We start from the raw sequence: 26,211 nt of genomic DNA, 5'->3' as shown, positions 1-26,211 counted from the left end.
TTGGAACTGTCCACTAACTGGTGCTACTGAGAACTGTGGTTACTTAAGGAATTTCTGTTTCCTCTGTTCTAACTTTTCTGCAGGGTAGAATCAAATACCCCTGGATCCACTTCAGAGGCTGATCTGGAGACCTAGTGAGGACCCAGTGGCTCACCTGGAGATCAAACAGTAAGTATTGCCACACTCCAATGGAATCTTACTGTATTGCAAAACCCAGGTGCTCTCTGCTTTTTAACAACCTTGAATGGCATTGAGTAAAAGATGCTAGAAAGGACAAGCACATTCGGAGCGATATTAGACTCCTATTACACGGCATACTTTTCTTCATTTTTGTTGTTACTTTTTTTGATTGCAGATTTATTACATTTTATTGAAAAACCATAGAATTTACCAAAAAGCAGCTAAGCTACTTAGTAACTTTCAGTCAAGATTTCGATTAAATTTAAAAATCTTCTCACGCCTTTCCTTACATCCTTGTCCTAATTTTAAAGACTTGGAGTCTGGGGTAGCAGACACCCAGGGCATCGCAGAGGGCAGCGGCGCAAATTCTCTCCCCTTCAATCCCAGCAGCCCGTTTCCCCCCTCCTCTCCCCCTTATTCTGGTGGCTTCCTATTGGTCATTGCCATGACAACCAGCAGCTGCCGGGGCAGGCAGCCTCTACCGCCGCAGGGGTGGGGCTGTGGGGGAGGGGGCAGGAGAGGCGGAGCCTGAGGAGGTGTCTGCTGCAAGTTCCTGGCTGCTTCTGAGCTCACCCCATCCTCCGAGAGGGAGGAGGCCAAATGGTGATGCTGCTGCTGCTGTAGCCTGTATGCTGATGATACTCTAGCGGGGCTGGAAGGGTGGTTCCTATTCGCACCACCGGCAACCAGAGAGGGAGGGAAAAAAAAAAAAAAAAAACAGCAGCCGCTGCTGATGCTGGGTTCCGAGGCTGCAACCGACTCGGTCACCAGGAAAATGGATTCAGTTTGCAGCTCTCCCTCCTTTCAACAGCTTCTCCAGGTCTCAGCAAGGTAAGCAACAGACAGCGGGTCTATCTCCTTGGTTTAGCTCGTTAGTAAGTGATCTGTGTATACATTTGTGGCCTGCACTTGAACAATGACTCCCTCCGAGTAGGAGAGGAAGATGTGGAAGAGAGATGGGGATGGAGAGAGAGGAAGGTTGCCAAGAAGAGAGAAGGCATCGCTTGTGTTTAAAAAAAAAAAAAAATGGTGTTCTGATTTTATCTTGCATTGGCTCAAATGCAGACTGAATCCTGGTTCGCAACAGAATCAGGTGGTGGAAAACGCTAACAAGAAATGGGTGATTTTGAAAGGAATCATTCTATTTGCGGCTCTCATATATAGGGTTGGGCCTCCTCAAAAACACATTTGGCTTCTCAAGCTTCCAGGCCTAATGATAAGGTGGTTCTGCTTATTTCCCTCTTTGCTAAGAAAAGCTGGCCTCAGAATTGAGCATCTATTTCCTATTCTAGTGTACAGAAATCATTTGAGGGATACAGAGACTCATTTTTAGGATATAAATATGATTGTGAAGTACAAATATATTCCCTATGAATATGCATGTCATATATACACATGTTTCTTTGCATTTATAGTGCATTTATGAAACATGTTTGTATGCAGAGTGCACTTTGCAATCATTTTTATGGGTTATAAATGCCCTTGCATGCTTGGAGGTAATTACATATTTTTTCAAACTATGCTTCTGGTTTGTATTATTATTCATTGGCTTCATTTGGATTAATGTGAGATTTATTCTTGTTATTGTCCCTTAGTTTCATTGTGACCAATTAGGACAGATGCCTATCATTTAATCTGTATCATAGCACTAGATGTGAATTTATAGCCTGCCTCTTTTCTTTATTTTAATTGGATATGTGGGGGGGTGCTTTGAGAGCCCTGAATTTATAATGATGGAAGGGAGGTGGCTTGAGGTATTTTGTGTACAGGATCTTGCCAGATGAATGTTGAAACAATTCAGTTTTCTTGAAATCCCACCTGAACCCTTTCATGTTTCTGCCTGTGTGTCCCAGAAAGCACAGATGAGCTGGAAGGTGAAATGTATTCATTTTGTGTAATACTTCTGTTATTTGATCTTCATTCCTTCAGTATCCAGGCACCATTTTACAGTTCTCTCAAATGTATTATGGGTCTACTTCCTTAGGTGATTAAGTAGAAAGTGGAATTGTTTTAAAAATCTAGGTGTTCCCGAGTACCCTAGCCATTTCCAAATTCGCTTGCTTATACAATAAAATCAAACAAGAGAGTGAGCAAAGCTCAGCACTAGAATGTAAGGCGTGAAGCTGGAATGGGGGGGGGGAGTATTGCAGTTTACAAATGCTTACTGGGTTCCCCTTGACCTTTTATTATCTCAAAGCTTTAAGGCAGCTCAGGAGACTAAAGATGCCTGAGATGAGTAGGGTACATGGCCCCATTACCACCCAGGATAATGGATTTCGTTGAATTAAAGCCAAAAAAATCCTTGCAAGTAAAAGTGTGTTAGTAATATTACATTCACCATATGGATGAGTTTTAGGCATCAGTCTCTTCACTAGCAATATAATATCACTGTCACAGCAAGTATTTTTTACTATGTAAAATAGCATTTTTTTTTCTAACCTCACATTTGATTTTACACAATGATTCTCTTCATTTAAAATTTTTACATATATTTTATCAGTTTTATAGTTTACTTTCTCTGAAAATTAATGTCCTACTTGGTTTATACGTGAGAAGCCTCTTCAGTGGCTTAATGGGAATAACGGACTTAACATATGTTCGTGGCATGTTGTAAATTATGTAGACTCACACTCTATAAAGTCATGGCACCAAGTGCCTAATTTTACCACTACATAAAGTAGTCATTATCCTATAAGGAAAGAGGTACTAGGTCTATTTGTCATACCAACATTTTTCTAACCTGTATTCTAAATATTTTAATGATAACTTTTAACTTCTGAAAGTGAAAATTTTAGATATATCTACAGTGTTTTTAAAAATTAAGGTACATAGTAGTTAACCCTATTTCATGCAATGAAAACTGTTATCTTGGAATATTATTTCTTTGTGTTTTCACTGCACTATAGTTTTTTAAGTGAAGTTGGTGTGGTTGGAGCCAAGTCAAATCACTGTAGGCCAGGAGGATAGAACTGACAATCAATACCATGTTTCAGATCCTGATGGGAATACAAATCTAGTTTTTGATCTATAACTTGAGACAATTATATGGCCTTTGCTGAGAAGCCACAGGAAAGTGACATATATTAACAGGATTCCATGTTGAATTCTTTCAAAAAGCATAAAAAAACTAAGATTGTTTTATTTGGGGAAGAACAGACAGAGATAACAATCATTTACCTCAGAAGAGCTGAGGATTTTTAAATAGGGCCTTGTTTAGTGCTATTTTTGTCATCTAAATTATGGTCAGTGGGCTTCAACTTCATTGGGAACTCTGAAATTAGAAATATAAAATGTAGAACTTTCTGATAGCAAATTTTGGTAGTTAAGAAAACAGTACATTGTTCTTTCCTCAAATCCTACAAAATTATCACCTACACATGCACATGTCTGGAATGGATAGATAATTGCCCAAGAACTTCTCAGGCTTTTTCTAGATAAATTATCCATTAAGGAATGTGTTTTAGCTGTTTAGCATCAGGTATTTCTAAGTCTGTAACAGTAAGACTCCATTTTGTAATGGGCTGGTAAATTACAGAATAGGGATATATTTAAGGATTTAATTGATCATCTGTCTGGAGAAATGTATGTGTCATCCTGTCAGGATGTGGGGAACAGAACACTGGCCTCCTCCTAAAAGTTCTTCCTCAGCAGCTTTCTGGAGTGTTATGCCTAAGAGCCATATTGAAATTATTACCTTTTGTATGGCTAATTTTGAAAGATGAAATGGGATTTAGTGGGGTCTAGATACTAAATAAGTCAAGAACCATCAAGTTGATCTTTAAGACTATATGCAAGTTATTGTTTAAATATATTCTTTAATAAAGCATATTAACTATACTTTTCTCAACCACTATCTTGAAAAATGCCATTGTTGTTGGCATATTAATGTTAAATCTTTTGACTGGTATCTTTACTTTAAAGCAAGTAAAACTTGTTTTAATTGAAGTAAAACACAAATTATCTAATTTCTCAGTCTATGATAGAGGATGTTCCTTATTTCCTCAAGTGACCTCAGACCATACTTCAATTGTATGTACATGCTTCAAATCTCCATCAAGATGACTTTAAAAACATCTGGAGAATGAAAAATGATATTCTTCATCTCTCATGGAGATGAATACTTTGTTTTCCATTGCTAAAGCCTTAAAAAAACCAAGTTTATCATAGAGTCCCACCCTCAATAATTCAAAAATACTTAAGGGAATAAATTAACTAGATTTATACTTGGGTCTAACTTTGGAGGTCAGTTACAATTTCTCTTGTTTATGTATCACAGCCATTATTCTATCAAGTAATAATGTGTTTGCAAACAGGATGGATTAATCAAGGACCAACAACTATTTGTAAAGCTCTTATATGATTAACACAATTTGCATATGCTAGCAACATAGAATTTCCTTGGGGGATATAAGATATACACATGTGAAATAATTCATGACAAAAACAGTGTTACTGTAACTGCTTCCATCATTGTACCTTTTATCAATGGCTTTTCTAGATCTCCAAGTCATTTTATAGTCTTTGTTTTTCATCTTATATTCTCAACAGTTTTATCATGCCAGTGAAGCTAGTGTCATCATAGTTTTTTTAAGTATGTGGAAATAGCCTGAGAGAGAGATTGGACTTGTCTAAATTTGTATTTGGTAAGTGGTCTTACCAAATACAAGTGTATTTGGGCAGGGGTCCCAAATCTCATGAGCTCAGATGTGTCATATTAAAAAATTTAGCAATATAATTTGATAATTTAAAGCCTACTTATTCTTATTTGAATATTTCTGGTGCCATGATTTGCTTTGACCTTAGTGAACTGCCAAACATCTTAAGTGTATGTATAGAGAACATCTGCCAAAATGTTATTAAAAAGTGCATACAAAAATTATCTTGGAGAAAATCTGAGATTCTTGCTATTTCATAAAAGCATAGAATTTTTGTCTAGAAGGGAATAAAACATTTATTGGATGGCTCTGCATTTTATTTCATGGCTTTGTATTTTAATATAAATTATGTATAGGTTGGGAGTAGTGTAACTTTTTTTTTCTGTGCTGCAGACCAAATTAAATTTCCTGTAAGTACTGGATCTTGAAAAAACTCCTATCTATGTCCTAAATAGCTCCCCACCTACATGTTTATAAAGATGAAAAATTATGTTAATCGTTAGTAAGTACACTTCAGTTCCACAGTTTTCTGATACATTCTGTTTAAATTAATATTCAGCAATACCATTACATTTTAGCTTTTAAAATATTTTTATATTAAAATATATTTTAAAATAAATATATTTAAAATAAATAAATATAAATATTATATTTAATATAAAATAAATATCTATTTTTTAAATTAAAAAATTTATTTATTTATGCTTACAGAACTGGGGTACTGGCCAGGTGTGGTGGGTGAGAGGGTTCTCCAGAGACAGAGTGGGGAGCAGAACAGGCAGATCTACTGAAATACACTGCTGAGGGAGCAGTGGGAGGGTCAGGAGAGATCTGCTATGCCATGTGGATCACCTCCCTGGTAGGGGATCGAACTCATACTGCAGTGGCTTCGGGGAGCTTCATAATGCTGTGCTCTAACCCCGTTGTGCCACCAGGGAGGGGCCTAAATATGTATATTTTATATTAAGATATACAAAAATAATATTTTTTTCTCATTCGGAGAAAAAAATAGCACAGACATATATAAAATGAAAATTACACATCAGCCTACTATCAAGAAGTAATTATTGCCAGTATCACACACTCAGATACAATTTTTTAAGTGGGACTCCAAGTATTTTATTATTTTTACTTTTGATCCATCTTTCTGTGTTAGTGAAATATATCTGTTCTAATTTTTTTTTAATCTATGAGAAATTTTCTTGAAATTCAAGCTGTTTTTTTTCTCCACTTGGGGTTCTTTACACTTTGCTTACTTCTCATAATACAGGTAATTCCTACTTGATTCACAACAGCTGTGAGTCAAGCATTATTTTCAAGAAATATGAGATCTGTTGTCCTGATCTGCCATTGTATCTCACAATGGGTATTAAATTCATCTCTTATCTGCTGATAATGAATGCGTTTTCAGCACAAGTCAGTGAAATTTCTGTTTCATCACTAGGAGTTTCATCAGGTGCATGTATAAGCAGCAATTAAAAAACAAACAACACTCTTTCAGAATCTTTCTATTTTTCCTCAAAATAGTGGAGGCATTCTGCAGCCTTAACTTCTGTGATCAACTCACATCCTTTCAGAGGACATTTTTAAAACACACACCTTAGTTGTTGCACGACTTCTTGAAATAAACCAAAATGTATTGTTGGTATCTCATGTTTCCACTATATTTCTTAAACATGCATATAATTTTTAACTGAAATCCCAGTCATCTGAGATTTTCCCTTTATAAAAATGAATTGGTGGATTCTTATACTTTAAGTTTGAGCCCCTTGGAGAATTTCCCCTATGTGTTCCCTCCACTGCATGTATCAAAAATTGTAATTACGGAATTATTTGTTTGCTTACTTGATTTCCCTTGTCCTTCACTAGATTGTAAGCTATGTGAAAAGAGAAAATAATACTGTTTTGTTCACTAATTAGTAATGTCTTGTCACAGCATATGTGCTCGATAAATACTGGGTGAATCTATAAATTAATAGATGGTTCCCTGAAGCTTGTTTGGTCTGGAATTCTATAAAGAGTTCTTCAGACTGTAATTCTTATCCTTTTATTTTGCTTATAAAAATAAAATCCATGTGTTATATTCTCAGAATTTTGATAAAGGAAAATCAAATTCTTAAAGCTAACAGGTCAATGTTAAAAATCCATCATTAAGCATTATTTACCACTTGAGAATACCTAAGTAAGGAAGATGGAACATTTCTTTGGTTCCTTTATTCCTTTTCAAAACTGAATTGCAATTCAGAAACAGTGACACCACTTAGGAAATACCTTTGGAGTCACTGCAATTTATTCAAATTAATTAGTAATTTAATTATTATTACATTGCATTGCAAGATGCACACTAATGATTATTCTGCTATTCTAGATATTCACTCCACTAAATTCAGTAACCATAAGCCAATCATTCCTTTCATCTGTGTTTAAAACTTAAGAAACCGAAATGGAGGCAATAAAACTCAAAAGATAAAACAACATCTTGTTTTTGTTAATTTTGAAATCAAGAATTAAAAAAGTGACTTGGAAGGGAAGGGATTAGTAGGCAAACTTAGAAAAATATCTACCTTTGAGAACATAATAGCTAAGCTTGGGTGCCCAACCTTTAGAGGAACTGAAACTTAAGTATGAGAGAAAAGTCAGTTCTTTTCTTGACCTGGCATCTAAATCAAGACCATTTACAGCAATGCTTGAAATTTTGGCCTTCATCTGCAACTCAAATACACATAGAAAACCAATCTGACTAAATTTAGTTGATACTCTCTGGCCAGAATACAATTCAGGTTATTGTTTTCAAGAAAAAACATTTTTGCTTAGATCATTATGACTCAAAAAGAGCCTGGTGAGCATGTGCTTAAGAAGAGGGTGGTATTTTCATCACGCCTTCTGTTCTGAACTGGAAATATTCCCCTAGAAAATGCTAGCCAGCATAACCACAATAATAATGTATATTGAGCCAATGTTTCTCACTCACATTCCTTATCTGGCGTTATGTGTGTAGCATTTTAAAAATAAGCTGAACTAGTTCTTATTGATCCATATTTAAGGCCCATAAACTATTCATAGGTCAGATATATCTCATATTGAACCTATTTCGCAAAACAAAGATTTTTTTAATATAAAAATATTGATGGAAACAACTACACAGACTATTTTTTGAAAAGTAGCATTCTGTAAAATCCAGAATCTTCTGCCATTTCACTGATAAATCACCAAAAGAATAGCAAGACAATTGACAATAATTTTTATATAATAATTAACAATCTGGAGGATTTGCATAAAAATGTCAACTCTGTATAATTTACATCGGTATTCACAAGATGGTAATTTTCCTAACTGGCACTGACAAGCTAGAGAGAAAGCTTTGGCTGTTTTAAAGATAATATAGAACCCACACTTGCTTTGTAACAAATTTCCTACAGAGTTTAGATTATGAAAGTGGGCTATTTGGATTTTGTGGTGTTTCTCTGCTGTCTACTTTGTTCTCTTGATCTGGTCCAAAGGAAAGAATTATTTCCATTTGGCAGAGACTACTATATCTCTTAAGGAGAAATTTAAGTAACAGTTAGGCATAAAGTGGATTTTGTGTTTTACAGGGTATGTGGTTTTCTGTTATATTAAGGAAAACATTTGAATTGTAACTTTTACTTGTAAAGCACTTTATTTAATAAAAGCATTAACAAAATTTAGACTTTCTATTTTGAGCCAGATGCCTAAAACATTGGCATTTATTAAAAGCAAACCTTCAAATGAACCTTTAAACTGAAGTAGCGCCACATTCCCCTGCTCTAGTTTTATATAGAAGGAACATTTTACCCATCTTGCTCTCATCTTACCTAGATTGTCCACATTTTAGGCTCCACAGGGTGCAGTGCTACACTGTGAAACAGGAGAAGGGAAAAGATCAGCCTGCAACAAGGAAAATTGATTCTTTTTATCACCCTGCGACCTTCAGTTTTTATCCTCTATAGATTTAAGAGTCCAGTTTCTAACTGCATATGCAGACATGCCCATCCAGTTCCTTTAACTGTGATGTGTGATTTTGTTTTTTCCTTTTTGCTCTATTTACAGTTTTTTAAATCAAATCTAAATGACTTAGCTAAGATCCTTGGGTAGTAAGAAAGCTAAATATTTCTAGTCAATCACTGGTCATTTGCGTACTGGATTTTCACTAGCATTTGTATAGTTTGAAAACACTAACTTGTCTAAATTTATGTAACCCTCTCGCTTTGAAACATCTATTTTTGGCTGTATAGTCAACTGTTATCTAACCAGAATTGATCAGTTCTCACTTCGCATGATGCTCTCACTAACTACACTCTTGATGTTCTTAAATGCTGTAGACTAGCATTTCCTTAGGAGACAGTTGTTTTGCAAAGGAACACTTTCCCTGAGTCAGTTTGAAGTTTTTTTCAGCTTTGATGCTGACTCATCTCCATTCTATATAACGGGTATATTAACGGTTTCAAATATTCTTTATAATTCAAGGAAAACAGTTTACTCCAACAATAAATGGAATAACCCTAATCACCAATAACAATGATATCTGATATGCTCTGAGCACATTAAGTGTGAAAACAAGAAAGCAAAAAGAAAACAAGAAAGAAAAGTCCTACTTTTCTTCAGTTAGCTAGAAAAAAGGGAGCAGTCTGAATTCTTGAGTGCCTGTTGTATATTCTGTTTTGCTGTTTTCATCCCTGTCCCTTTTGGTGAATTAGGCTTTCCTTTCACAGCATTAAAGGAAAATGAAATTTAGAAGGTTAAATTTCTTAGCCAAAGCCAATTAAGTTAGTATAGAGATGAGATTCAAATAAGACCTATCTAATTTTATAGCATAGTGGTTAAAAACTGAAATTTTGTAAATGGACCCAGTTCAGGGAAGTATTTGTAAATTCTGCAAAGTGCTTCTAAACCATATGTGCTTCCTAAACTTTTATACAAAAATGTGGCCTTACTAGGCCCACAATCATGGCAAATACATCAGGAGTTATAATAACCAGTGGTTATTCTTCTGGGTATGTATTGTGCTCTATAGCTTGTACTGTGTCAACTAGCTCCCTGTAATTCAATCATATTAACTCTTGAGCCTGAAAAAAGTTGTCAAATGATTGTAAAGAATCACCAAGCTGATAAGCATTTGAAAAATTAACTCTCTTGTATGAAACTTAATGCTCCTGATTTGGTTTTTTGGACAATTACAGTGATACTCCGAAAGATAATTGTATTTTCATGGTTTTCTACTTAAGTTCTGTCAGTTATGTGTCAAATCCTTTCCATATCTCTTTGTGTGTTGTTTCATGATTATTATGTTTTTAATACTTTATTTTAAAGTTATGACTTTGTAGGAGGCAAAGATGGAGGCAAAGATGTTCTATACATTATATTATGTTAAATTATTTATAATCATTCTCAGAATAACTATAAAGTTTGAAATGTCTATCTGTATTAAGCATCATCTAACCCATCACTAAAGAAATGAGACACTAACTAACACAGATTCTTTTAGTTCAGAATATTTTGGTTCTATAAAAAAATCCCACAAACAATCAAACATTCAGTTCTATGTACCAGTGCCAGAAATTTTTGACAAGGAAGACTGACCTGCCCTGTAAGTCCCAACTTAGGCATGAAGGTATTTTAGGTCTTTGGGTTACCTTCACCATGCCATTCCTTTCTCATGCAGTGAGTGTTGTGTGCTTGCATATGGAAACAGCTAACTAGGGCAAGAGATTTGGGGGGTGGGGTGGTTGTATGAATAAATCGTTCTACATGTGTATCATTATCATCAACACCATAAAAGTTTCATTGATGATCTTCAAATTAAAAAAGTGTTTCTAGACTTCTAATTATTAGCCCTGGTCCTTGTCCAAAAGGAACTTATGTTTTTAAGAGGAAGAGGAGCCAAATTTAATTTAATCCAAATAGAATACTACCACCTGTAACACTTACTTGAAATGCATAAATAGCACCATCGTTCCCATCACAAGTCTTTGGTTTTATAAAGTGGCCACTGGGGCTTCTAGCTAATGGACCTAAATTATTACTAAGTGTGTTGGCAAGGATGTTTCTCAGTTAGTTTCTAGTCCAAACTGTCTCCTAAGATACATCTTTTATTTGGTGACCCAAGTATAATAATTTTTAAAAAATATAATAGTTTGTTTTTACATAATTTTGTGCATTTTTCCATTTCAATTGCAGTCCCCTTGAGCTTCCCATCAAAATCACCCGTGTGCCATCACCACAGTCTAGTGCACTTCCCTCCCCCACCCCCATTTTTGATCCCATCCCCCACTCCACCACTGTAAAATGTCTCTGGTATATAGTTGTTCATTATTATTATTATTTTCTCGCCTGGTCTTTTATACTCCTGCTATGATTAAAACCATCTGGTATTTTTCCTTTTCTTTCTAATTTCACTAAGTATGATCTTTTCCAGCTCCATCCATGTTGCTGCAAAAGGCATGTATTTATTTTTGGTTTTTTTTTTTTGGTTGCTGAGTAATATTCCATTGTGCATATATGTACCACATCTTTTAAATCCAGCCATCTACTTTTGGGCATTTGGGCTGTTTCCATGTCTTTCCAATAGTAAATAAAGCAGCAGTAAACATGAGGGTGCAGGTGTCTTTTTGAACCAGTATTTTTGTGTCTTTGGGGTAGATACCTAGGAGTGGGATTGCTGGGTCATATGGAAGCTCCATGTTTAGCAGTTTGAGGAACCTCCAAACAGTTTTCCATAGTGGTTGTACTAGTTTGCATTCCCACCAGCAGTGCAGGAGAGTTCCTTTTTCTCTACATCCTCGCCAACATTTGTTGTTGCTAGTTGTTTGAAGATGTGCCATTCTCACTGGGGTGAAGGGTATCTCATTGTGGTTTTAATTAGCATCTCCCTTATTACGAGTGATGTTGAACATTTTTTCATATGCTTGTTGGCTATCTTTGGAGAAGTGTCTTTTACCTGACGGGGTTGTTTCCAAATATAATAATTTTATGTTAGTAAGTAGAAGTTATTGAGACATATCAATCTATGTTTTTTCACTAAATGCAGGTTAAAATTTAAGGCATTTTTTCAAAATGTTTAAGAAATCTCACATAAATGTTAGCTATTGCTGGTGTGTTGGCTTTTGTTCACTACCTTGCCTCAATGCCAAGGATTGCACTCAACTCATAGTGTGCTTTGCACCAAGAAACTTTGAAGAAGGTATTAGTGTCCCCCATTTTATGCAGTGAAGCCAGATTTCGAACTCAAGTCAGTCTGACCCCAACATTGTTTTTAACAAAGAAACTGAATCATTTTCTTCTTGCCATGTAAACTTAATTATCTTCCTGAAAATTTAAGTAGACGATGAAAAGGGAAAATGCATTTTACTATTGTTTGTGTTGTTAACTATTAATCAAGTACAGTTTTTGCTAAGTGAAGGATAGCAACACTGCTAAAATTTGTGTTCAGAAACCAAGTCCACATAACCACAGGTTCTTTCAAAAGCAAGAGAAAAGAGGAATTGTTGGTGCAAGGTACCCATGAGTTGAGTGCTGTGCTTGGCATCTAGGCAAGGTGGTGAAACAAAAGGCAACTTAGAAGCAATAGCTAATTTATGAGATTTCGTAAACATTTTGAAAGAAGGGAGAGAATCCTAGCTTTAAAATAAGCCATTTGGTGATTTTGTGTTTAAATAGTTATTTTTAAGAGATGATGCATTAACTTTATGTTTTATACAATGTAATCTGGGAATCTCTTTAAAACAAAATTTTAAATCGGCAGAAAGTAGATTTTAATGAAAGAAAATCACTTTGTTTTCCTTCCAGCAATAAAAAAAAATCAAGAAAACATTTGTGCTGTACTTCTCACAATTCTGTAAACTATGAATATATTCTTTTCCTCTAAATAGATTCAGAAGGAAAATGTATAAAAGGAATTTTTATCTCTGGAAAAAGTCCTCAGCCGCTAAATAGACTGAACAGCACAAATTCCAGCATTTTTTGCTCTTATAGTTTTGATGGTTCCAAATTTGTGCAATTTTAAGACTTTTGTTTCAATTTTTTGCTTATAATAAGTATCAGAAATTTTGACTTAAATAACTTTAAGTGAGATAAGGTTGAAACCTTCATTGTTTCTCTGTATATATTGATCAGGTATATATGAATATTGTGACTCATTCCAATCATGAAATACAATGAAACTTTTTTTAAATTATTTATTTGTTCATCCAGAACTGGGGTATAGGCCAGAGGCTCAGGGGCGGCGAGAGGCTTCACCAGAGACAGAGTGGGGAGCAGAACAGGCAGATCTATGAAGTACACTGCTGAGGGGAGCAGCGGGCTGGTCAGGAAAGGTCTGCCACGCCATGTGGTCACCTCCAGGGCAGGTGGGAATCGAACTCATGCAGAAGTGGCTTTAGCTTCTCAGTGCTGTGTTTTAACCCGCTGCATCACCAGGGAGGGACACAATGAAACTTTTTCAGGAGTATATTGTAGAAAAATGTTTAGTAACTTAGGAAAAAAATAGGTATAATACATATTTCATATTATACATGTGATACCTCTTACAAGTTTTAAAAACTGTCCAAAACCAAAAGATGAATTTAATTCTAATTTCATGAAAAGAGAAAATTTATACAAACATGTATCACATTTTAAAAACATTTAATGTACATCATAACAGAAATTAATTCTGGTTATAATTTTATGAAAAATTTCTTTATTGAGTTTTTTATGATTTCCCAGTATACTAAAATTCATTTTGTTTAAGTAGCTAAATGTGGTAAGCATTATTGAATGAAAAATTTATCACTAAAACTTCTAAATCATCATAAACCTAAGTATTTAAATATCCACAGTGACTCTGCAGAGCTTCTGAAAAATAGAAGTTTTGTTCTCCTTTGGTCTGAGGTTCCAAACTGGTTTCCATAGATAGTTCTGGTGAACTCATGAGATGGGAAAGGTGATGGTGGAGGAAGAAGGGTGGGTAGGATCCAGGCTGTCCACACAAAGCACCATTGGGTATTCTCTAAAGTTTTGAGAAAAACAACTTACAACAAAAAAAGTTTAAAAACCCAATGATATAGTTAATACTCAAGCACTATGGTTCAGAAATGCTACTCTTAAAAAAAAAAAAAAAAAGAAAGAAAAAAACTTCTCAGTTCAATTGTCAGTCCATTAATTTATTTTCATTTTGTTTTTGGTTCATTTGCTTTATTTTCTTACATTGCACATACAGATGAAATCACCCATTATTTATCTGTCTCTTACTTCACATGGTCCCTCATGTTCTTCCCATTTTACTAAAAATGGCAAAATTTCATCTTTTCTTACAGTGGATTAACAGTCCACTGTGTGCACACACACACCTTTTCTTTATGCAACCCTCTTTTGATAGTCACTAGGCTGCTTCCATAACTAACCTATTAGAAATAATGCTGCAATCAATGTTTTGTTGCCTATAACTCTTTGAGTTGATACTTTCATTTATTCAGATATTTGTGCTCAGCAGGATTGCTGGATCATACAGTAGTTTTATTTTCAGTTTTTTGAGGAAGGGTACTGCTTTTTTCAAAAAGATATGCCAATTTACATTCCCACCAACAGTATATAGGGTTACTCTTTTAATTCTATCCTCATTAGCTCATAATGCTAGCAGCCTTGGTATAAGCCATTTTTACAGGCATGTAATGATGTTTCATTGTGCATTTTGATTTGCATTTCTCTAATAAAATGTGATGTCTGTCAGCATCTATATATTCTCTTTGGGGAAAAAAGTCTATTTAGATCTGCCTGTTTTTTATTTATTTCTGTTGTTATTGTAAAATTAGATGAGTTCTTTGTATATATCAGATCTTAATACTTTATTGATATGTGATGTGCATCTATCTTCTCCTTACCCATTTGGTAGGGTATCTTTTTAATTTGCTTCTATTTTATTTTACTGAAAAAAGATTTTTAATTTGACATAGTCCCAATTGTATATTTTTGTTTTCATTTTCCTTGCAGGTGGTTGAGTCCCCAAATAATGTCTCTATCATAAATGACACATGAAGTGTATCACCTATATTTTCTTCTATGCTATAAAGTCTCACATCCAAGTCTTTAATACACATTGATTTTATTTTTGTAGAGTGATCCAGTTTCATGCTCTTACATGTGATTGCCCAGTTTTCCTAATACCACTTATTGAAATGGGGCTGTATGGTTGTGGCTTCTTTGTCATAACTTAGCATCAACATATGTATTGAATTTTTTTTGGTGTGTTTTAGTTACTGTTGCTCTATAACATGGCTTAAAATAAGATAACAGGAGGACTTTATTATTTCCTTAAAACACTTTACCTATTTGGAGTCTTCTGTAGTTCCATGTAAATGTTAGTACATTTTGCTCTATGTCTTGAAAATATTTTCAGAATTCTTACAATGATTGCATTGAATCTGTAGAGTACTTTTAGTAGGATGATCATTTGGACTATATTAATTCTCCTACTCCATGAACATGAGATATGTTTCCATCTCACTTTGTATTCTGTATCTTTAAACAGGGCCTCCTTGATCTTTCACCTTATTTGTTAAAATTATTCCTAGCTATTTAATTCTTTCTGATGAAATAGTTTTCTTAATATTTTTCTTCTTGTTTGTTTTTTGCATATAGAGATGCAACATCTTTATGTATTAATTTTTGTGTCCTGACATTTTATTTTTATTACTAGTAGGGCTTTTTTTAGGTTTATATGTATATGTGTATTTATCTATAGTTTTACATACATATGTATAGATACAGATATATACATGTATATAATATCTAAAAGTAATGATATTTTCACTTCTTCTGTTCTAACCTGTACCTTTTATTTCTTGTCTAATTCTCTTTCTGTGCTCCTTATTTTAATACAAAGAAAAATATGTTTAAAAATAATTCTTACACCTACGATATGTTCTTCTAAATTAGGTATATGTGGAGGAGTAGAGAGTGGGGAACCTACAAGAATGAACAAGACTCAATCCTAAAGTAAGACTTTAGGCCCTAAAATTATGCTACAAGACACAGAGGCATAATGTTCTGATGTTTTATTGGAACACTTGTAAGTTGAGTATTAAACATGTGAAAACCTATATAAGAAGACTTGGTTAGGGACATTAATCAAGGAACATAAATACAGAAAACAGTAAATTCTCCAAGTTTGAGTTTACTTCCCTGAAAGTGAGGAAGTGTTATTGTAACTTGCTTTGCTTTAAAGTCAGAAAAGATGTTTACAGTGACACAAAATCAAGCCACTAGTGGCCTTGTTCTTCAGATAATAATGAGTATGTGGATTTTAAAGATACAGCAAAAACAAAACCACATGAACAAATCCCTTTGCAGCATGATTTGCTGTGTTTGAATTTCTGCATACATTAAGACTTGTTACTTGGGATATATTAGAAAACAGATCATAAGACCTAAGTAAGGAATGACTGTTATATCCTAAAGATGTTTGGTTTGCTGAAGTTTGTCTGGTCTGAACCCTTCTTAGCATGTGAATCTAATGAGGCCATATGCACAATGAATATTGGAAAACATGTTAGAGGCATCGATTCTAGTTACAGTCAAGGGTCTTTTTCATCATTATTCTTTCTGTATATAATATAGTAAAAGAACACAGAAAGGGAGAGAAAGTATAAATCCAGAGGGAACAAGGTCACTAAGTATTTAATGAAAGTATTGATCTGATTTGCCTGCCTTCATGTTGGTGTTTTTCCTCTTTTGAACAATGATTATCAGTCCTCCAACCTTCCTATTAAATAATCTGTGAACTCTCTTTCTCTCTGTGTAGTCAAGTGACAGTAAGGCATAGACCTGGAAAATCTCTTGAAATCTTTCTTTCCCTTTAAATAAAGGAGAATCTTGGGCTATATTGTCTATAAGAAGCATTCCTCAACCTGCGAATCTGTATGCTTATGAGACTGTGACTGCCTACACTTTCTTTCAGTCCTAAATCATAATAAATACTTCTTATTTATAAGAAACAAAAGTACTATTAACTTTTAGTCATTTTTCTCTTTAACTCTCTACAAGTGTATATGTGTGATTTTGTCATTTAGTTTAGCAAGCAGATTATTTAATATAAGCCATACATCTAAAAAGGCATATAATTTGCTGTAATTTGTTTAACTTGAAGTTGGAGTGGGGAACTTCAACTCAGATCTGTTAAGTGTTGATATTCAAACACTAGACAATTGAATAATTGACTGACATAGATATTATTTGAGGAATTTATAGCTTATTTAAGGATATATTCAATTGTATTTAAGAACTCTTTCCACTCAAAATCGGAAACTGGTGCTTCTGATACCTAAGGCAGGAGTATTCTCAGCCCCATGAATAGATTGCTTTTGTACATTCAGGAAGTCACGTTCTACATTTTCCTTTTTAAAGACCATGTTGGAAGCCAGTTTACCATATGTGTGATACTTTAATCAAAATATGAATATAGTTCTATTTGAAAGAAAAACTCAACGGGAAGGACACATAGAAACTTTATTCTCCTCCATTTCTCAGGACATGTGTTACTGTTGTATATTTTATTAGTGGAATGTCTCAGAAAATCTTTGACTTTACTCAGTATTCTTTCCTCTTGGTCTTTGTCTTAGCACCAAGTCTACTGACCTTGGCTGTGAAGAGTTTTTTTTTTTTTTAGGATGAACTAGTGTGACATAGTGTGAAAGCACAAAATGAGTTTTTAGAAACCCTGAATCTAATCTTTGTTCAGCTGCTAGTTACCATGATATGACATGAGGGACATTCTGCCCATTCTTGACTTGGTTTTTCCTCTATTGAAAGAGGGGGAAAGATTTTATTTCCTTTTTATTTTCTTATTGCCTCCATTGAAAGTTAAAAAAAAAGGTGGGGGGGAGATTGTGTCTATAGAATCTCTTAATTCGTTTGCTATTAAATGGGTAAGCATATGTGCAAACTGATGTAAGGAATTCTGTTCTAAAATTCAAAGGCAAATATGGTAGTGATTACAATTATTTATGGACCTGACCTTTCTTCTGCTGACCTACAGTTGCCCTTCATGGAAGTAAATGATGGGGAGGAGGGTACAGGGGAAAGACACAGGCATGGAGAAACTAAGGAATAGGCCAGAAATCAAGAAAAGGTGAGGGAATTGCAGATCAGTGAAAGATGTGAATGACTTAAACTTTAAATTTATAGTATCCACTATAAAATCTAAAGCTACCTGAAATTGCTTTAACTGGTTGGAACATAGTGAAGATTTGGTGAGAGAACATTGCAGAGGGTATCTGTTATCAAGAGAGCATTCTAATGGACCAAAAACTTTTTAGTGACATGGAAAGATGTTTAGAATAAATTTAGAAAAAAGTAGATGTAGAAACATGATGTTTGTTAAAACTATGTTAATCTATGCATAGGGAAAAAAGATCTGAAAATAGTATGAAGATATTAAAGTGGTAGGTAGTAGAAGCATAGGTAAATTGTATTTTTTTTCTCCTTTTCGTTGATCAAGATTTCTAATTTTTCCTCCAATAAACATATATTACTTGTTTAATAAGACAAGAAGGAATATAAAACGACCTCTTAAAGTTGCCTTTACCTGAACATTTAAGAAAGTTTCCAATGGATATTAGGCAAGGAAAGACAGCCCTCATATTCTTTCACCATTTAGGTAAATGATTTCATTGTTTTATTTTTAATTTGAATTAAGTAATTACCAAGCAAAAGTATATGCAGGAAATGAAACCTTAGGGTTTAGACAAACCAAATAAAGGAAAGCAGTACTGCCAATTTTAAAGCTTTAAGGACGGGCCTCCCTGTTGGCCCAAGGGTTAAGTCTCAGCCCTGTCACCACTACCTCCTGAGTTCCAGCCCCAGCAAGGAAGCTGACCCATATGGCACAGCAGACCTCTACTGTCTGTTCTGCTGCTCCTCTCACCAGAGTATTTCAGTAGGTCTGCCTGTTCTGGTGACTCTTCTCATCTCTCTCCCACTTGCCCCACATCTCTGGCCTACACACCAGTTCTTTGATACACAAGCACACACAAATTAAAATAAATAAAAAAAGCTTTAAGGACAACTGGAGGAAAAGCCACAGAAAAAGAGAAAGATCAAGTCAAGCAAACCATAGTCATTATCATACCACCATTAATCGGAAAAATACCACAGATTTCTTGATGCTCTCTTTACTAATAGTTATGCAGATTTATTTTGGGATCATTACTTTTTTGGGAAAAATTGATCAATTGATTTATATCCATATACGCTTTTCTTAATTTACAAAATGAATCTTGCATTATTGTCATCTATTGTATTTATTCAACCATTCATACTCTAACCCTCCTTATTTTTTTGTATAATCATTATGAGCTTGAATTGCTTTTTCCATTTGGAATTTTATGCTCTACTTATAGTGCAGTTGAAGAGTTTCATTTATCATTCATGCTTAATTTTATTCACTGTCCCTGCCATTTACTTGTCTTTGCTCTACCTTCCCTCTGTTTGCTTCCCGCGTTGCATTTCTGAGACACCCTCTCTATAGGACCCAACAATTGGACGGATCTCACTGGTAGAGTAATTTAGCACCATCAGACCTCTCTTTGTTTGAATTCCTATCATACTTGTAATCACTACTGCACTGTTCCATGCATAATTGCTCTCCTTGTTTCAAATGTTCTCATTTGTCTCCACATCTCAACGAAAAGGCCCTTGAGGAATTTACAGTGTTTCTCCTTTTCACAGGAGTGGAAGGAAATCTAGTGACTCCTATAGGCTATGTTATATGCTAGGCATTTTGCATGTCATTTCATTTACCCTGCCTACTGCTCTGTTAAATGGCTATTAGTATTTCCTATATCATGATAAGAAACTGAAACTGAGAGGAGCAAACTTGCCAAGGCCCCGCAGCTGGTGTGCAAGGAGTTGTTAGCCTGTGGCTGTGGCAGTGTTTTCCATAGCACCATCTTGTCTAACGGTTGGTAATAGGCCACTTAAATATGGTAGCTCATGCATAATTTTATTTAATTTCCTACTTTTCCATACTCTTACTTTGTTTGACACAAGTGAGATAAAATGTTTAAAATGTTAAATGTGACCATCTCTTCTTTATTTGCTTTTAAATTGACTTCTTTATACATGCCAAGTTTTCCTTCCTCTATAATTCTCCCCTATGATATTATGCACTGCCCCCCCCCGCCACCTCCGCCTTTCCAAAACTTCATTGAACTGCTCCTCTAGCTTCTGAACAATGTCAGAGACAAGGATTCATGGTTAAGCTCTCTCTTGCCTCTGCATGAAAGAATTTACCTTCGCTAGATTTCAATTTGATATTCCTCTCCTCCACTAAATTAACATATTCTTCCAATAGAGGAGGCACCAGCCTCCAGAGACAGTGGGGCCTTCAAGAAGCTGTAATTGTAAACTGAATTCCCTGCAGAGTCTGCAGGACACTCAGAAACCTGTGATCACCTGACCCCTGCTGAAGTCTATAAGGCTGAATGTTCTTGGTGACAAGGCTGGACAGCAAAGGGTGCTCCTTTAGCTGCAGTTTTAGGGGGAAGCAGAATACAGCCTCAGAACTCTCTATCTGCAAACTACCAGCTGTTTTAACAGGTCCAGGAGCTCCAGAGTGCTAATTTTTTCCAGAGAAGCTGCACAAAGATTCACTGCACTCATGACTCAAACCAATGCATATGACCACTATGAGTTAATTTGGGGTACCACAATACAATAACACAAGCAGAAAAAGGAGAGGAAGGTAATGTACCTCTTTGCATTGTTGGGGAGACTGGGCTGGCCTATCTGGGGATGTTGGACCCTATCCTGAGAGCTCCAATAGCTTTCCTCTGAGAAGAGATGGTGGGGGAGTACTGATTCTCTAGGTGAAAGTCCCTGGTGGCTCTCCCCAAATTTGGAGAAGCCTCAGGGCCACGGGCCTGAAGTCCATAGCATCCGGTATTGCCTCAACTGGGTGCCTATGTTTATGGCACTTCTTAGAGGCATCTTACTAGGACCATCTGTTAATTTGAATTAGGTGGGGCCTCTCACATTGCCAGGCTTTTAATCTGTTCTTTCCTCTATACTTCCTTTTATAAGTGTCTTCCTAAACAAATGATTGCTTTGCCCGAAGTTAGGGTGATTACAGATGACAATGTCAATACATCTGGATCAGTCAGAAGCCTTATGCAATAAATATAACACGAGCACATTCATCTCTTCTGTTCCACCGTGTTTCGGCAGTATTTCCATTAGCTAACAGGATAAACTGGATGCCATTAATGTATCCTTCTCATTAATGCAGTGAAGAATTAAGGAGAGTATTTAAAACACGGCTAACAAGATTCTAAAAGAAACTATCTGAAGGCATTAATCTAGGCTATTTTGTTTTTTCAGCTTCCTCAGAGAGTTCTCCTCTGTACCCCAGATCTGAGATAAGAAGTGATCTAGTGTTTGAAACTTAGGTAGTATTTCAACACTTCTATTTGTAGTTACAAGATGATGGAGAGAGGTAAGATCTAGTTCAGGTTAGAGAATTTTACACATGTATATTGTTCTATAAAATGGTTAGCAAAAATTCAAAGGAAAAACAATTCCAGAAGACAACTAGCAATTCTTATCAAATAACTTTAAAATAACATACCCTTTAACCTAGCAATTATGCTTTAGGAGTATATTACTTTATCATTTATTTCATCATCAGTATTATTTATGCTACCAAAAAGTTGAGAGTAATTGCTTTTGGACTGATTGCTGCCCCTTCCCTCCCCCCACCAAGTTCTTATGTTGAAGCACTAATTCCCTAGGTGATTGTGTTGGAGATAGGAATTTTTTTTTAAAGATTTATTTATTTATTCGTACAGAACTGGGGTACAGGTCAGAGATGCGGAGGGTGAGAGGATTCACCAGAGACAGAGCAGGGAGCTGAACAGGCAGATCGACGAAGTACACTGCTGAGGGGAGCAGCGGGCAGGTCAGGAGAGGTCTGCCACGCCATGTGGTCACCTCCGGGGCAGGCGGGAATAGAACTCATGCTGAAGTGGTTTAAGCTTCTTTGTGCTGTGCTTTAACCCGCTGCGCCACCAAGGAGGGCCCGGAGATAGGAATTTTAAAGAAGTTGAGTTTAAGTGAAGTCATAAGAGTGGGAGCTCATCCAGTATGACTGATGTTCTAGTGAAAGGAAGGGACACCGGGATGTGCTTGCAGAGGAAAAGGCATACTAATCATCCAGTCCAGAAGGAAGTCCTCATCAGAAACCAACTTTGATGACACTTTCCTGCTTTCAGAACTTTGAGAAACTAATGTGTGCCATTTAAGCCACCTATGTGGTATTTTTTAATGGCATTCCTAACAATGGATACACTACCTAATAATCCAATGATAGGCAATTACATGATTTAAAGTATAGTTCAACAGTGGCATATGATGCAATCATAGGAGTACTGATTCATACTCAGCTTGTTAATATAAAGAATACTCCCAGAATGTTTTTGGTTAGAAAAGGAAGTAACTCAGAAACATATACAGAGTATGATTCCATTCATCTGCATGTGTGTGTGCCTATGTCTACTGTGTCTAGAATTACATGCAATAAGTCCTCAAATACTTTCTAGATATAGGTTTCTTCCTCCTACCTCTCCCTTCTTCCTATTTTTTTTTTCTTGTCTCTGGTCTATTTTTGCCCAATAAACATGAATTATTTTTGGAATTATATAAACATATATTTCTATACCATGTTCTAAAACTAAATTTCATGTGAATTGAAACATATCCAGGTTGTAAAATTTTTGGTGTCAGTAACTACCAATAAATTAGAAAACCCTGATGTAATAATATTAAATGTGGAATTATTATCACCAATTTTTATAACAACTGTTTTCATTCCTATGATCAAGAAGTTCCCTTTGTATAACTCTTGTCATATTTATTGAGCTTTTCTATGAAACATGTAAACTTCTTACTATGCCTAATTCTAAAACCTGGTGTTGGTTTAACTGCTGAGGATGTACTCGTTTAGATAAAGAGACCCTGATCTGGGTCTCTTAAGTGGCTGACGCAGCCACTTAACCAATGTGATCTTGGAAAAGGTTCTTTACCTTCCTTAGACTCACTTCATTCAACCGGTAAATATTAGTATGCTTCTTATAGGTTCACTGTTAAAATAAAATGAATTATCATATTGAAAGTATGACAGAGAGGTAGAAGCAGGGGTCTGGCATCAGAGGCCCTCAGCTTGTCTTGTTGAGTGTGTGACTCTTTTTTTTTTTAAAGATTTATTTTATTTGTACATACAGAACTGGCGTACAGGCCAGAGGCTCAGGGGCGGTGAGAGGCTTCACCAGAGACAGAAGACAGAGTGGGGAGCAGAACAGGCAGATCTACGAAGTACACTGCTGAGGGGAGCAGCGGGCGGGTCAGGAGAGGTCTGCCACGCCATGTGGTCACCTCCGGGGCAGTCGGGAATCAAACTCAATGCGGAAGTGGCTTTAGCTTCTCAGTGCAGTGCTTTAACCTGCTGCGCCACCAGGGAGGGCCATGAGTGTGTGACTCTTAACAGTTATTTAACCTCTCTATGTCTCAGACTTCTCATACATAAAATGGGATAATGATACCGTCTATCTAATAGATATTATTTTGAGTATTAAACATAGTGGTATTATGCATAAAATGTGATAGCATTATGTTAAAATACTTTTAACAATCCCAGTGCATAATAAGGTGATGTGGGTGTTTATTAACTCTATGAAGAATGAGCACAGGGGACTGTATGTATCAGTAGGAACGCCATATTTCAAAATGTAGGAGCCTAGATTTTGTGTGCATGAGAAATGACTTTCATTTGCCAGCCCTTTTCTTGTATAACTGGTCAGAATACATTGATTCAGGAGCTTTCTTTGAGAACCTGTTACTTTTAAAATATCAATTTACTATTAAAACAGATAGGGGCTACTAGACAAGAGAAGATTCCCTTGTGTCCTCCTTGTTCAACTCTTATATTGCTTATATTTCCTCCCAGGTTTCTTAACACACACACGGGTCCTGCCTGTCTTGCCTCCAGACACCTCCATAGTTGGAGCTGGTCTCCAACAACGAGGTCATAGTTGTAATTCGAAGGTGTATGTCTTTCCTTGTGTGCCTCCTATTTTTCACCCTGGAGGTGGCCCTGGCCCTGGCCAGAGGTCAGAGAGGAGCCTCACTCCTGGGTCCCATCCCCTCTCACCTCAAGCTTTCTTCCTGCAGTTGCATTCGCTTTCTCCTGAGTCATCTGTTTCTTCCCCTCACCTCCGTTACTCACATCAGGATATAAATATACTCCTGCATCTCAAATCTTTAAAAAAGTCTTCTTTGACCTTTTAACGCCCTTGAATCCTTGCTCCCTATGAAGTCTGCCCTCAAAGCAACGTTATTGAGTGCGCTGTTTCCCAGTGCAGCCTGCGCTCCGCACTTTCTCCTTAGCCCCTCTGGACAGGGTTCTGTTCTTGTCACTTTGCTGACATTGTATTTGTCAAATCCCCATTGACAGCTGTGGTGCCAAATCCTAACATTTACTTCCTTTTTCTGAATATTTTTTCCTGTTGTCTCTGAGTTACTTTTTCTTTTTCTTTTTTCATTCATTTTGTACACTAATTGATTTCTCCTCTCAGGTGTAGTCCCCATTCTCCCACCACCACAGCATCCATGAACTGTCACCTTGGTCCCTTGGGCTCTTTCCTCCCCAATTTTGACCCCATTTGCTCCTTCTCACTTTCTTAGTTTGACTTCTCAATTAAGACTGTCCACAAGTCCCTTATTTTTCCCTTTGTGGTTTCTGCTGCTACACACTAGCTTATTGCTTCTTCTATTTCACTGGTTCCCTCTTCTCTGCTCTTGTGACTGGTCTCTTTGCTACTTTTCACCTCTGAGCGCTTGAGTTCACCGAAGTTCAGTTTCAGACCTCCTTAGGCTCTCCAGTGACCCTCTCTCCTTAAAACTTTCTGAATCGAGAGGCTGGAAGTTGCACTTTCCTCTCCAGTCCATCTCCAGAGGTCCTGATATTTACCATCCCTACTTGTGTGCTCACCAGCTTTACAGACTTACCAGAGGCAACAGTGGAACTCACTATACAACCTGCACACTCTTCCTTTGTCAATCTGCATTTTAGTAAGTGGAATTAGTATCTTCTAAAATCTTTAAGCCCATTTGTGAGGCTGCCCTTGATGTTAACTTTCAGCGATACCCCACATCCAATTTATTAACAATCATGTGATTGTTACCTCAAAACATTCCCTCAATTTGTCCACTTTCCAGCTCTATGTCTATCTTCCTAATTAAAGTCATCATTTTCTCTTTTGGAACCACCTTAATAACCTGCTAGTGGCTTGCCTGCTGAAATTCTCCTCAGAGAAACCAGCAATCCTTTCAACATACATCAGATCACAACTCTGTTTTCAAAATAATCTAATAGGAAACAAAGTCCTTAACAAAAATCACATAATTTGACATATTGACCTCTCAAATTTTAATATCCTCTTTTAGTAATCTCTTCCTTGCAACTCCTCTTTCTGTTGTTCAGACAAGCTCATATTAGAAAGCTATTGTCTCTTAATTTATTAGAGATCTCAGGTCATCCAGTGTAGAGAAGCCATTGAACACTTCCCATCATCTCATTCCATCTTGATACCTGTGTAACACTTGTGATTGATTTGTTTGTTTGTTTGTTTCTTACCACTAGCATCCTATCTGTTCATTTTCATAGCTCTGGAAAATACAACAATATCTGAAAAGTGGGTACTCAAATATGTGTGGAAGGAATGCTCTAGACTAGAGCTCATGTAAATATTTTCCCATGTTACTGAATAATCTCCATCATTATTTATAAAGAAAGAATAATCTAACTGACATACCATTTAATTGTTTTAGCATTTCCTTTTATTCTCTCCCCTTCCCATCTCTCTTGAGCGCCCCCCTTCTTCATTCCTTCACTTCTACCTGGGAAGAGACACTCCGTGACCCTAAAATCTGTCGCCCTCCATCACTCAAATCCTCATCATCAAAATAAAAGAAAATAAATTAAGACACAATAGTATGAAGGGAGAGATACAGATGTTTCCAAAACTAATAGAGTGGATACTTTCCAGTAAGTAGTAGAGGAATCAGTCAAAGTTGGGAAAGACCTTAATGACCTACACATGGACTCATAAATTGCACTCCGGGGACCTTTGTTTTGCTTGCTTTTGTTTGTTTAGTTTTTGCAGCATAGATAGATAGATAATATCTTTCTGGTATTCAGGTCTGTTCACTGTATATGGCTCCAAAACTTATATTAAATTCTGTTGAACTTTTTCTTTATGTTTAGTTTTTGCTTTTTCAAACTTAAAAAAGTTGTTTTGTCTTCAAAGATATGATTTGTAAGCCAAAGTTAATT

The 26,211-nt window shown here is 36.0% G+C and overlaps 1 protein-coding gene across 4 annotated transcripts in view; it reads left to right on the top strand.

Moving 5' to 3' along the window:
* The first annotated feature begins 694 nt into the window (after nt 1-694).
* The window catches only part of JAKMIP2 (janus kinase and microtubule interacting protein 2), a 154,832-nt gene continuing 129,315 nt past the window's right edge, over nt 695-26,211 (top strand). For all 4 annotated transcript variants that reach the window (XM_012727900.1, XM_004686856.2, XM_012727898.1 and 1 more), the window contains exon 1: nt 695-1,011. The gene's annotated coding sequence lies outside the window, so the exon portion shown is untranslated. The remainder of the gene's footprint in view (nt 1,012-26,211) is intronic.

The sequence above is a fragment of the Condylura cristata genome, unplaced genomic scaffold, assembly GCF_000260355.1.
Source record: "Condylura cristata isolate star-nosed mole 26May11 unplaced genomic scaffold, ConCri1.0 scaffold00021, whole genome shotgun sequence".
Lineage (NCBI taxonomy): Eukaryota > Metazoa > Chordata > Mammalia > Eulipotyphla > Talpidae > Condylura > Condylura cristata.
The sequence above is the reverse complement of the archived record's forward strand: the minus strand, read 5'-3'. Positions and strand labels throughout refer to the sequence as shown.